The sequence below is a fragment of the Lathyrus oleraceus genome, chromosome 4 (assembly GCF_024323335.1).
Source record: "Lathyrus oleraceus cultivar Zhongwan6 chromosome 4, CAAS_Psat_ZW6_1.0, whole genome shotgun sequence".
In the NCBI taxonomy this organism is placed as follows: domain Eukaryota; kingdom Viridiplantae; phylum Streptophyta; class Magnoliopsida; order Fabales; family Fabaceae; genus Lathyrus; species Lathyrus oleraceus.
This window is the reverse complement of record NC_066582.1, coordinates 406433433-406446149: the sequence shown is the minus strand read 5'-3', so window position 1 is coordinate 406446149 and position 12717 is coordinate 406433433. Positions and strand designations below refer to the sequence as shown.

At 40.0% G+C, this 12717-nt stretch overlaps 1 pseudogene; it reads left to right on the top strand.

Moving 5' to 3' along the window:
• On the top strand, nt 1–8529 carry LOC127137735 (uncharacterized; annotated as a pseudogene).
• The last annotated feature ends 4188 nt before the right edge of the window (nt 8530–12717 follow it).

Below are 12717 nucleotides of genomic sequence, written 5' to 3'. Positions count from 1 at the left end.
ATGAACCGAGTTATCTTGGAAAATCAGAATTTGAAAGAGGAACGTAAGGGAAAAGCCCAAGAACTTGAGGATAGCAACAAGAGAGCTAGGCTTTTGGAAGACCAGAAAGATGATCTTGATCATATCCTATTGGGTTCCACATCAGTGATTCGAACCAGGAAGGAAGAGCTCAAGAAAGCTGAGTATAGGATCTGTGAGCTAGGGAGATTGTTGGATAAATCTCTTATGGATAAAAAAGAAATTAAGCTTGACTTTGAGGCACAGATCCGTGACTTGAGGGACGCTCTGAAGAAGTGCGAGGAAAAGTTTTCTCGCAAGATCCTCCAAAAGGAAGAAGCTGAAAGAAACTGTCACCATCTCAGGTACCAGTTGGAAGAAGCTACTAGGAGGTTCGCAGTTTTGGAGAGCCAAGAGGGTGATGCAGCCTACTTACTCCTGAAGAATGATTGTGTGTACTGGAAGAGGTTGTACAGAGAAGCTAGAGCAACCTTAGATGAAGATCAAAAGGTCATCAAGGAACTCCAAGAGCTCTATGTTGAATGGAATGGCAAGTTCCGCAACTTGGCTAGGTTTGTTAACCTCAACATGTTGGAACTCCCAGAAAAACTCCAGGAAGCGGATTGGTGTATGTGTCCAGAAAACACGCCTCCTCAAGTTTTCAACTTCGTCAAGTTTATCAAGAAAATGATGAATGAGCTCACCACAGATCTGGCTACGATCTTAAGAGCTGAGACAGAACTTAAGTTTACTTGTACTTGAATTTGAATTATTGATGTTTAAATCTTTTTGTATTCGAATCATGTGTACTTGAAGTTAAATCTCTTTGTATTCAAATTTGATTTTAATTAATGAAAGTTGTCATTTTGGGTCTCAATTATTACATGTTATTCAACTGTACCTTCCACGAGTGTGATATAAGCTGCATGGACTTTTTCCTTCAAATTTAAGTGACCTTGGTAAAGTATATATTTTGATTTTCTAGTACTTTACTTCAGCTCAGATAAGTGGCTGGGACATGAGCTTAAGATTGATGGAACATTTCTCCCACAGACTGGGGAAGATTTTTGGCTACTCCCAGCAGAAGAATCCTCAGTTTGTTGCAACTGTGAAGTATTCATTGATGGATTGGCTTTCCAACCTTCTGAATTTGGCTTCAAGTGTCCCCCATCAAAAGGAGTACCTGCAGCTGTTGAATCCGGAGAATTTGACGAAATTTCTGGAAGAGCAAGTACTTAAACTACTGTAATTACTGTCTTGAGTTGCTTGAAAGCAATGGTCGCTTGGTTATTCCACTAAAAAGCATCTTTTTTCAATAATGATGTCAATGGTGCTGCAATAGAGGCATATGCTGAGTTTGGGATGATTAGGTGGACTCCGGTAATAGGTGTAGGTTGAGCACCCAAAGTTGAAATCATATTTGAAGGGCTCATTGTCTGTGATGGAAAATGGGGATTTCTAGCACGGTGAAATTGTGACGGATACGTGAACGCTCCCTCCGCCATAGCCAGACTTAGGACAGTACTTAGAGGCTGTCTTGGAGCTTGAACGTGAAGGGTGGAGTATGCCACATTTCATGACAGTAGGTGATCCAACATTTTCCTGCTGCTGAAGGTTTAATTATGCAGCATTTAGCACAAGAACAGAATGGAACTGAACATCCTGTTCTGTATTGGTTCTCTCTGGTTCCACTCTTTTTAACAGAAAATTTTTTTTTTACATTTTGCCATGCGCTTCAATGTATATACATAGAGAGAAAGTAGGGGTTAGGATCCTTGGGATTCTTGGGGATGGGTTGGATTTGGTCCAACTGCCAATTTTTGCAATTATGTATGTTTTTTTTTTGGATAATCTTATGATTTGCAATGAATGAAAATTGGTGTTTCTTATAGCAAGACAAAGATCTCTCTTTGCATCTTAGAAACTTCAAGTATTCATGTGATGAGATGCTTTTGATTATAAGTTATTCATATGCCATGTACATGGATGATTATGATTGAATGAATGAACGAAGTAATCGAACTATGAATGAGTATGTGGAAATTCTTGAATATGAATGGAATTTTTTTTAATGTGAATGAAGAAAATATGAATGTAAATTTGGAATGTGAAAAACGTAAAAAATATGAAATAACAAACATGAACATGAATGAAGGATATGAAGGTGAATGAAGAAAGAATGCAAACGAGTGATTGATGGGGAAAAATTTTCAGGGCCAAAATCGGGGTATGACAGTTGCCCCTATTTAAACATCCTCCACCAGAGGAAAATGAAACAACATTTTTCATCGGATCGCAGTGGGGGATGGTTAAATACCATGGAGACCCAGATTTTGAACCTGAAAATGAAAATGCTATGATATGATGTGCATGGATGCAGGATTCTTTATTTTTTTGATTTTATCTGTTAGGGACACGGTGAATCCTTAACAGGAGATGCTACTGGACAGACCGATCTGTGGGGAATACTGATGGTCCACAGGGAGACAGACAAATGGTAAAAACAACTCGCTGGGGATAACAATCCTGTTGGAGAGTCAAACACACACTAGAGAGTACTCAAAGTGAAATTCGATGAACGACACTTAGAATACAAGAGATTTCGACAGTGAGTTCACACATGACCTACTAAACCCGAATAAGAAAAAATTTCTACAACAGGTTCATACATGACATGATAATACTGGAATAAAAGCTCAACAGCAACGGGTTCATACATGACCTGACAATGCTGGGGAATACCAAGAAGTTCTGACAGCAGATTCATACATGACCTAACAACATCAGAAAAAATCAAAAAGAGTGTATCAACAAATTCATACATGACGTGATGACAAACTTGAACATTTTGAGAAAATTTCCACAACAAGTTCATACATGACTTGACAATACTGGAATAATCAAAGAGAAAGATTCTCCAAAACAGGTTCATACATGACCTGGTAATACTTGAATAAAGGCTCAACAGCAACGGGTTCATACATGACCTGACAATGCTGGAGAATATCAAGAAGTTCTGACAGTAGGTTCAGACATGACCTAACAAACTCAGAAAAATCAAAGAGAGTATATCAACAGGTTCATACATGACCGGATAACAAACTTGAACATTTTGAGAAAATTTCTAGAACAAGTTCATACATGACTTGACAACATTGGAAAGATTCTTCAAAAACAGGTTCAGACATGACCTAGGAATATTGGAATAAAAGCTCAACAGCAACGGGTTCATACATGACCTAACGATGCTGGAACATCCAAAGAATTTTCAACAACAGGTTCATACATGACCTGGCAACATTTGACTATTCAAAGAATTTAATTAACAGGTTCATACATGACCTGACATCACTTGGGAAAAAAAATCAAAGGGAGTTTTACCAATAGGGTTCATACATGACCTGAGAATATTGGAAAACATACAAAGCAAGTTTCATCAATGGGTTCATACATGACCTGACATCACTTGGAAAAAAAATCAAAGGGAGTTTTACCAATAGGTTCATACATGACCTGAGAATATTGGAAAAACCCAAAGAAAACTTCAACAACAGATTCATACATGACCTGCTGATATTGGAAAACATACAAAGGAACATCATTGGAGTTTTCTAACACGAAGACCTCCAAGCTTTTGGGAATTCCTCAAAATGATGAGTCATACATGACTCTCACGGAACCATCAGGAAAGACAGGGTAATTAACTCTCCGTACGTGCCAACAACAATTGGACTTTGAAAATGACTGCGAAAACCGGGTGTTGGTTTAGGGGCACCAAAGACAAGCCAGAATTAGAGGTCAAAGGATATAGGATCAACTACAAGACCTGGGTCAATGCAAAATGAGCACGAAGAACATTTCGGCTGTGCATGATTTGGATTTTGCTTATATGCATGATGTATGAATGATCATGAAATACAAATGCTGACAATATACAGGCTGAACATTAGGGAAAGCTTTATGGAGGTACTGAATCTTCAACACCAATAACTCAACCAAAGGAGTGAGTAAATGCATCAAAGGAGGATCTATCAAGCTGAACAGTTACAACTGGCCCAATAATCCTTCCAGAGAATGATCAATTTGTGCTCTCTGGAGATAGATATTGATCATCCAAAGGGAGTCTTGCAACTTGAGACTTGCGGGGAAAGACGGAATATTTCCTTTTAATATTTCCACATGTCAAAGCAAAATTGTGTTTCTCAATATGTTGAAAAAATCTTTTTTTGAGTTCAAAATTTCATTATTAACAAATAAATGACATTTTGCATAACAAAGAAAATCAGAGAAAAACAACAAATGATAGAATTTGATGGGTAAACTTGTATTTATTCAAGAATGGTAGCACGCAAATGGCGTAGCTCCCTGGAATGTTACAAATTTGAAAATGGCAATAGGGAAAGGTTTACATTGAATCACAATGAATACTACTATCCCTAATAACAATGACTCCATGAGACCTCGCTTCTGAAGGGAGTAACTAGATTGATCTTCCATTTTTTGCTCTTCTGTATTGATCAGTGACGAACCGATGCAGTCTATGCCTTTTGTCCCTAATTTTTGCCTGGATCGCCCTTTCGGGTTTTCAATCCACCGGGACGCTCCTTTTTGCCTAAGTCGCCCTTTCAGGTTTTCGACTTAGCGAGCTACCATTTTTTTATCCCTAACGTTTGCCTGGATCGCCCTTTCGGGTTTTCAGTCCACCGGGATTTGTTAGGCATAGTATCTTTTGACTGCATCAGAGTTCACAGGGTGACTGAGCTCTTCGCCATCCATAGTTGTGAGAAATAGAGCACCTCCAGAGTATGCTCTCTTTACAACGTATGGGCCTTCATAGTTGGGAGTCCACTTCCCACGTGAATCTTTGTGTACTGGCAAGATCTTCTTGAGCATGAGATCTCCTTCCTTGAACTCTCGAGGACGGGCCTTTTTGTCAAATGCCTTCTTGATTCGTTGCTGGTACAATTGTCCATGGCACAGAGCGGTCATACGCTTCTCATCAATGAGGTTAAGTTGATCATAGTTGTTCTGGATCCATTCAGCTTCATCCAGCTTGGCTTCCATAAATATTCTCATTGAAGGTATCTCTACTTTGACTGGGAGAACTGCGTCCATCCCATACACTAAGGAGAATGGGGTTGCCCCTGTTGAAGTGCGGACTGAGGTCCGGTATCCATGCAAAGCAAAGGGTAGCATCTCGTGCCAATCCTTATAAGTTTTCACCATCTTTTGCAGGATCTTCTTGATATTTTTATTGGCAGCTTCAACAGCACCGTTCATATTTGGACGGTATGGAGAAGAATTATGGTGGTCAATCTTGAAACTCTCACATAATTCTGTCATTGTCTTATTGTTCAAGTTTGAACCGTTGTCGGTGATGATCTTGCTTGGGATTCCATAGCGACAGATAATCTCCTTCTTGATAAAGCGAGCAACCATATGTCTCGTCACATTGGTGTAGGAAACAGCCTCTACCCATTTAGTAAAGTAATCAATGGCAACCAGGATGAAGCGGTGACCATTGGAAGCCTTAGGTTCTATAGCACCAATCATGTCGATGCCCCACATTGAAAAAGGCCAAGGTGATGTCAAAACATTCAGCAGTGTTGGCGGTACATGCACCTTATCAGCATAAATTTGGCATTTATGACATTTTCTTGCATAGCTGAAACAATCGGACTCCATGGTCAACCAATAATAGCCAGCTCTCAAAATCTTCTTGGCCATGGCATGTCCATTAGCATGGGTTCCAAAGGATCCTTCATGAATCTCCTTGATTAACATGTCTGCTTCGTGTCTATCCACGCATCTGAGCAGAACCATGTCATGGTTTCTCTTGTAAAGCACATCATTGCTCAAAAAGAATTTGGACGATAACCTCCTCAGAGTTTTCTTATCCAACAATGTAGCATCTTCTGGATACTCTTGATTTAGAAGATATCGCTTGATGTCATGAAACCATGGTTTACCATCAGTTTCTTCTTCAATCAGCTGACAGTAAGCAGGCTCATCTCTTCGCTCGATTCGAATAAGTGGAGCTTCATTATGGAATCTGACTTGGTACATTGATGCTAATGTTGCCAAAGCGTCAGCCACTTGATTCTCTACTCTTGGGATGTGATGGAAAGTGATATCATCAAAGTATTCTATCATCTTCACAACATGAGCGCGATACGGGATCAGCTTCGCATCACGAGTTTCCCATTCTCCTTTGACTTGATAGATCACTAAGGCTGAATCCCCATACACCTCAAGGATCTTGATTCGGAGATCAATTGCAGCTTCAAGACCAAGGATACAGGCTTCATATTCGGCGACATTATTCGTACAATCAAAGCACAACCTTGCTGTGAAAGGGGTAAAACCACCATTTGGATTCATCAAAACAGCTCCCACACCATGACCACTGTACTTGGAAGAACCATCGAGCGCGAGCTTCCATCGAGATCCTGGTTCTGGTCCTTCATCTGGCCCTGGGGTCTCACAATCCTTTATCACCATTATATCCTCATCGGGGAAATCAAACTTCAATGGCTGATAGTCTTCAACTGGTTGATGAGCAAGATACTCTGCTAACACACTTCCCTTGATTGCCTTCTGGTTACGTACTGGATGTCGTACTCTGACAAAAGCATCTGCCAACGGGCAAGTCTTCCAGTTAAGGCAGGTTTCTCAAAGATATACTTTATTGGATCCATCTTTGAGATCAAAGTAGTATGGCAAATCATGTACTGCCTCAAACGACGAGCGGCCCATGCTAGCGCGCAACAAGTTTTCTCCAAAAGCGAATATCGACTTTCACAATCGGTAAACTTTTTACTCAGATAGTAAATAGCATGTTACTAGAAAATCAAAATATATACTTTACCAAGGTCACTTAAATTTGAAGGAAAAAGTCCATGCAGCTTATATCACACTCGTGGAAGGTACAGTTTTGTCATAGCAAGTTTAGTCTTTGGCCTTACCCAATAGCAGGGCAACAAAGTCATATATCTGCTTTAAAATTCTTGAAGATTAATACCTTAAGTAGTTCAATACAAAATTCCTGTCATCATGAAAAGTCAAGCAGTGATTCACATGGAATATGTGATAAAATGGATGCCGGCGATCATTTGGTGAAGTCCTCGAATGAGGGAATAATATCAAGTGTATTTGATACTCCAAATCCTGAGAATTCAAGATGCTCAAGTAAGTTCAGTATTTACAGTGAGATAACAGGTGACTTGAGGATTAGAATCTTGAAAGATGGTTCTGTTGCAAGCTGTAAGATTGATTCCAAAATTGATGGAGTTGAAGCTACAGGAGTAAATCAAAGGGATCTAGTCGAACGGAATTTACTGAAAGGGACCCCCTTTCACTTTTCAGTGTAGTGGGAGTTCTATGGAAGGATTTCCGAAGCTTACAAATGAGCCTGGTCCTCATTCAGCTGGGGATGTTCCTGAATCCAACCGTCGTTTAGGCAGTGAGTTTCTTGAGCACTCCAATGAATTTCACAGTAAACCTACTTATCACCATGACTACAGTGCCTGGACAGACTGCCATTTTAATCCTCACAAGCTGCAGCAGTGTCAAATGAATGCTTTTGAGAGCCACTTTTATCCTTATCCTGTCGAGAACCAACTCGAGTGTGTTCCAATTAATATGTTATCTTAGGGTTACTCGCAGGAGCAATATCAAGAATTTCAGTATTTTGTGGTCATAGACTTTGAGGCAACCTGTGATAAGGATAAAAATCCCCATCCTTAAGAAATAATTGAGTTTCCATCTGTCATAGTGAGTAGTGTCACTGATCAGCTGGAAGCATGTTTTCAAACTTATGTGAAGCCTACCTGCAATCAGCTTCTGAGTGACTTCTGCAAGGATCTGACCGGTATCCAGCAAATTCAGGTAGACAGAGGTGGACGGAGGTGTTACATTGAGTGAGGCTCTACTGAGGCATGACAAATGGCTCGACAAAAAGGGAATAAAGAATGCCAACTTTGCTGTGGTTACATGGTCTAGCTGGGACTGTCGTGTGATGCTTGAACCTGAGTGCCGTTTCAAGAAAATACGAAAGCCACCTTATTTCAACCGCTGGATCAACTTGAGGATTCCTTTCAGCGAGGTATTTGGTGATGTGAAGTGCAATCTAAAGGAGGTCGTCAAGATAGCCGGATTGGCCTGGCAGGGTCGTCCTCATTATGGCTTGGATGATGCCAAGAATACTGCTCGCCTGCTGGCACTGCTTATGCACAGAGGTTTTAAGTTTTCCATTACCAACTCCATTCTGTGGCAGATGGCTGATCGATCACTGCTCTGGAAGCAGTCTCAAGAACAGCAAAGTGCTTACCCTCATTGCCCGTACAAAGCAAGGGATGTGATTCGTATGAATATCCCATTCCCAGTGATTCAATATCATCCTTGATGTTATTGCGGGGTGAAAAGCAGTAGGGGCATGTTCAGAAAGCCGTAGAAAAGGAGTTTGAAATGGCTTTGCAGGATCGAGTGATGGAGGATACAAAGGACAAGAAAAATGCAGCTCAGGCTTATGTTTATGACATGAGAAATAAGCTTAATGACAAATATCTTGAGTTTGTCCAAGCATCAGAAAGCGGCGAATTTCTTGCAAAAAACTCCAGGAGGCGGAGGATTGGCTATATGAGGATGGTGAAGATGAAACCAAAGGTGTATATGTTGCCAAGCTAGAAGAACTCAAAAAGCAAGGGAATCCAATCGAGGAGCGCCACAATAACACCATCGCCGACACTCTTATTTGCTAGCTGCTTCAAAAGAGAGCCCTTATTGTTTCGGCGGAACTTGATTTGCTTGCAGGAACTTCTACAAATTTTGACAAGGGACTTCATTCATTTAGATCTCTCTTGTGGGTTGGGCATGCCCTTCTTTTCTCTACTACTACTGTCATCAGTACACTTGGTTGGGATGGAAAAGTGAGGCCTATCTTATCAGTCAGTATGCCACATGCAGTCTTGATTGGGGCTTTGAATGACAGATTGTTGCTCGCTAGCCTTACAGAGATAAATCCCAGACATAAGAAGGGGGTAGAGATCAAAAGTTGCCTTGTTGGTCTTCTTGAACCAATTCTTATTGGATTTGCAACAATGCAGCGAAGTTTTGAGCAGAAGCTTGATCTGTCAGAAATGTTGTATCAATTAATGGCGAGGTTCGACAGCTTGCGTATAACACCTAGGTCTCTGGATATCCTTGCAAGAGGATCTACGAGATTATCCAAGATGTCCTCCCACATCTCATTTGTTTCACCAGTTCAGAAACTTCAGATGTCTGTCTCATGAGCCACCAAAAAAGCAGTTCAACGTTGGGTGCATGCTCTGATCATCCATCAAAGCAAACCCATGGTGTTTCATATGCTGGATCATACACAAGTTTAAGTATGTTTAATAGGATACACCCTCAGTTTATTGGTTTTACTTGTGGGAAGCTGCACGAACTGGTTATGAAATCATACAAGAGCCGGGAGTTGGCCGCTGCTATAAATGAGGTTATAGATCCCTGGATCAATGCAAGACAACCAAAGAAAGATATTGAGAAACAAATATATTGGAAATCAGGTGGCGACACACGAGCTGCCAAAAGAGCCCGGATGCTGGTTGATGATAGTGAAGAAGACAGTTGGTCTTTACGTTCCAAACAGGCATTTGGGAAGTGGAGACTTTTGTGAAACTCAATGCCGAAACCTAGAAGCAATTGGCCGGAAGATTGCAAGAAAGTGTGGTGGATTGCCAATAGCTACAAAAAGCTCTTGGAGGGGTATTGCGTTCGAAAGTAGATGCTAAAGAGTGGATTGCAGTTCTGAACAACGGCATATGGAACTTTCAGAATGATAATACTCTGCCTGCATTGCGCCTGAGTTATCAATATCTTTCCTCTCAATTAAAACAGTGTTTTTTCCTACTGTTCTATTTTTCCAAAGGACTATTCACTTGATAGGGAGCAATTGATTTTGTTGTGGATGGCAGAAGGTTTCCTTGATCAGTCTCAAGACGGAAAAACCATGGAAGAAGTTGTTGATGAGTGTTTTACTAAATTGTTATACAAATCATTGATTCAACAATTGCATGATGATTCTAGAGGACAAACATTTGTCATGCATGACCTTGTTAATGATTTAGCTCCTGCTGCTGTATGTTTCAAGACTGGACTTGCCCAATTGGAACTAAACCATCTTTCTGATGCGTTGTCTTTCTTTGATGAATCTTTTCTTGCATTGGCTAAGGAATAATCTCGTGGAAGTGATATTAGAGCTCAGGCAACAATTTGTGCTCGATACAAAATAGCAGTCACTCTTCTTCGGAGCTTGGGAGGATCTTATTCATCACATCGTACTCAACAACAACACGGCATGATATCCTTCTACAATAACAATGCAACAGCACAAATACCAAAAATCAGTTAATTCTACAACAAACTTTTCAGCTAAGTGAGTTACTGTAGTGAAAGTTTCTTACCGACAGTAGAGTTTTCAAAATGAAGAGAATTGAGAAGAGGAACCACTAGCTTGAGTAAAGACAAAACCTCCAAGCACCCTCCGTACAGACACTTCCCACTACTCTGAGGAAGCTCAGCAACACCGCAGGAAACAGAGCAAAGAGCAGAGGAGATGAGAGATATATAATAGGAGGCCACTGTTTATAAGAAAGGAGCCAGAAAAACCCTAATTCCTTATAGTAGCCGCCACTGATCATTAACAAAGAAGAGAGAATTCTGCAAAAACACAAGGAGCCGACTGTTCACACAAAAATAAAATCCTACCGTTGAACCACCCACTCCAAATCTCATTTTTCCCAGCAACCATCGCATCTTCCACTTTGGCTCTCAGTACGACCTCTTCGATGACATGGATCTGCTAGTCTGTTGTTAGGTAACAGCAATACAAAATCTGGAGTTGCCATTCATCTCACTCGGTGAAGACTTTGGTGCTCGAAAAGATAACAAGCTGAAACAATAGGGACGTCACTATAACCGCCACCACGGTATAACCATTCTCGACGCGGTCCAAGAATCTAGCATCGAAATCACATAACATCGTCACTCGACATCAGGTGCGTTCATAGCTGACTTGCTTAGGAAAGAAATATATCGAAAATGAAAGGAGTTTGAGTTCCAGAAACTTTTTTTGTTGATTATTGTTGTTTGGATTGCATGAGAGATGATGTACGGTTCACGGTCCATAGAAGGAACATTTTTTCATTGCAGTATTTGTTTCTCGTAGTAGGTGTGCATTAAAATGAATCTGTTTAAAGGGACCTGCTACTGTTTTAACTTTGTGTTTTATTTAAAAGGCTTGGTCTGTTTGTTTTTTTGTTATGTATTAGCGCTTGAGATTATATGACAAGGATGCTTGTCTGGTGGAGTTGGTAAAGGGATGCTTTGGCAAGCCCTTGGTCTTGGGTTCAATTCCCATATGTGTGCCCTATTTGATTTTTGCAAAACTTTAATTTCTATTTCACATTTTTTTTAATCCCCTCCTAATGTTTACCCTTTAATTTTATTTTAATTGTTAAATATCGATTTTAATGTACTTTGATTATTTTAATCCAATATTCAAAATCTTTTCTAAAACGTGAAGAAAAAGATTACCTGGATGGAATGTCCAGTCGTAATCCCGAATATTAGGCTCAAGCTGTAAGAGCTTGCAAGCCGTTAATATTCGTCTTCTCTTTAACACTCTAATATTCAAGTCATTTTCTAAATAAAACGTGAAGAAAAAGATTACCTGGATGGAATGTCCAGTCGTAATCCCGAATATTAGGCTCAAGCTGTAAGAGCTTGCAAGCCATAAATATTCGTCTTCTCTTTAACACTCAAATATTCAAATCATTTTCTAAATAAAACGTGAAGAAAAAGATTATCCTGGAGGGAATATCCAGTCATAATCCTGAATATTAGGCTCAAGCTGTAAGAGCTTGCAAGCCATAAATATTCGTCTTCTCTTTCACACTCCAAGATTCAAAACCTCTTCTTAATAAAGTTGGAAGAAAAAGATTACCTGGAGGGAATATCCAGTCGTAATCCCGAATATTAGGCTCAAGCTGTAAGAGCTTGCAAGCCATAAATATTCGTCTTCCCTCCAAAACATTTATAAATATTCGAATCATTTTCTTAACAAATATTGGAAAGAAACAGACTGCCTGGGTGGAATGTCCAGACGTAGTCCCGAGTATTAGACCCCAGCTGTAAGAGCTTGTAGGTCACAAGTACTCGTCTTTCAAACTTCAAAATACCTAATTCCTAACTTAATACTTTTTCAATAAAGATGGAAATGGAACATGGCGTATGTCGTGCACTCCTGAGACTAGGATTCGAGATGTATATCTCGCTCATCCAAGTTCTCGTCATCACTCAAAACACATCAAATCAATCAATTTCTTTCCTCGCCGCCGTGCGATTGGCCTCTTAAACCTTTTCACAAACGAAAGGTACTTTGTTTCAAAACAATGCAAGGCAATGTTTGTCCACCTGTTTTGGGTAGTCCAACAATGTTTTCGTCGATTTGACACAAAGTAGCTTTCGCTAAAATCGACCAATAAACAAACATTTTTCTACCCAGAACTACGTAAGCCTTGACTTCTCAATTGAGATACGTAGGAGCAGGATTTGTAAATCTTGTCAGGCCCACTAATAAAAAAACTTAGGTTTAGTCCTTTGTTAAAAAATCCAAAAACATCTTCTCTTTTCTTTTGATTCTATTTATTCTTTCCCACC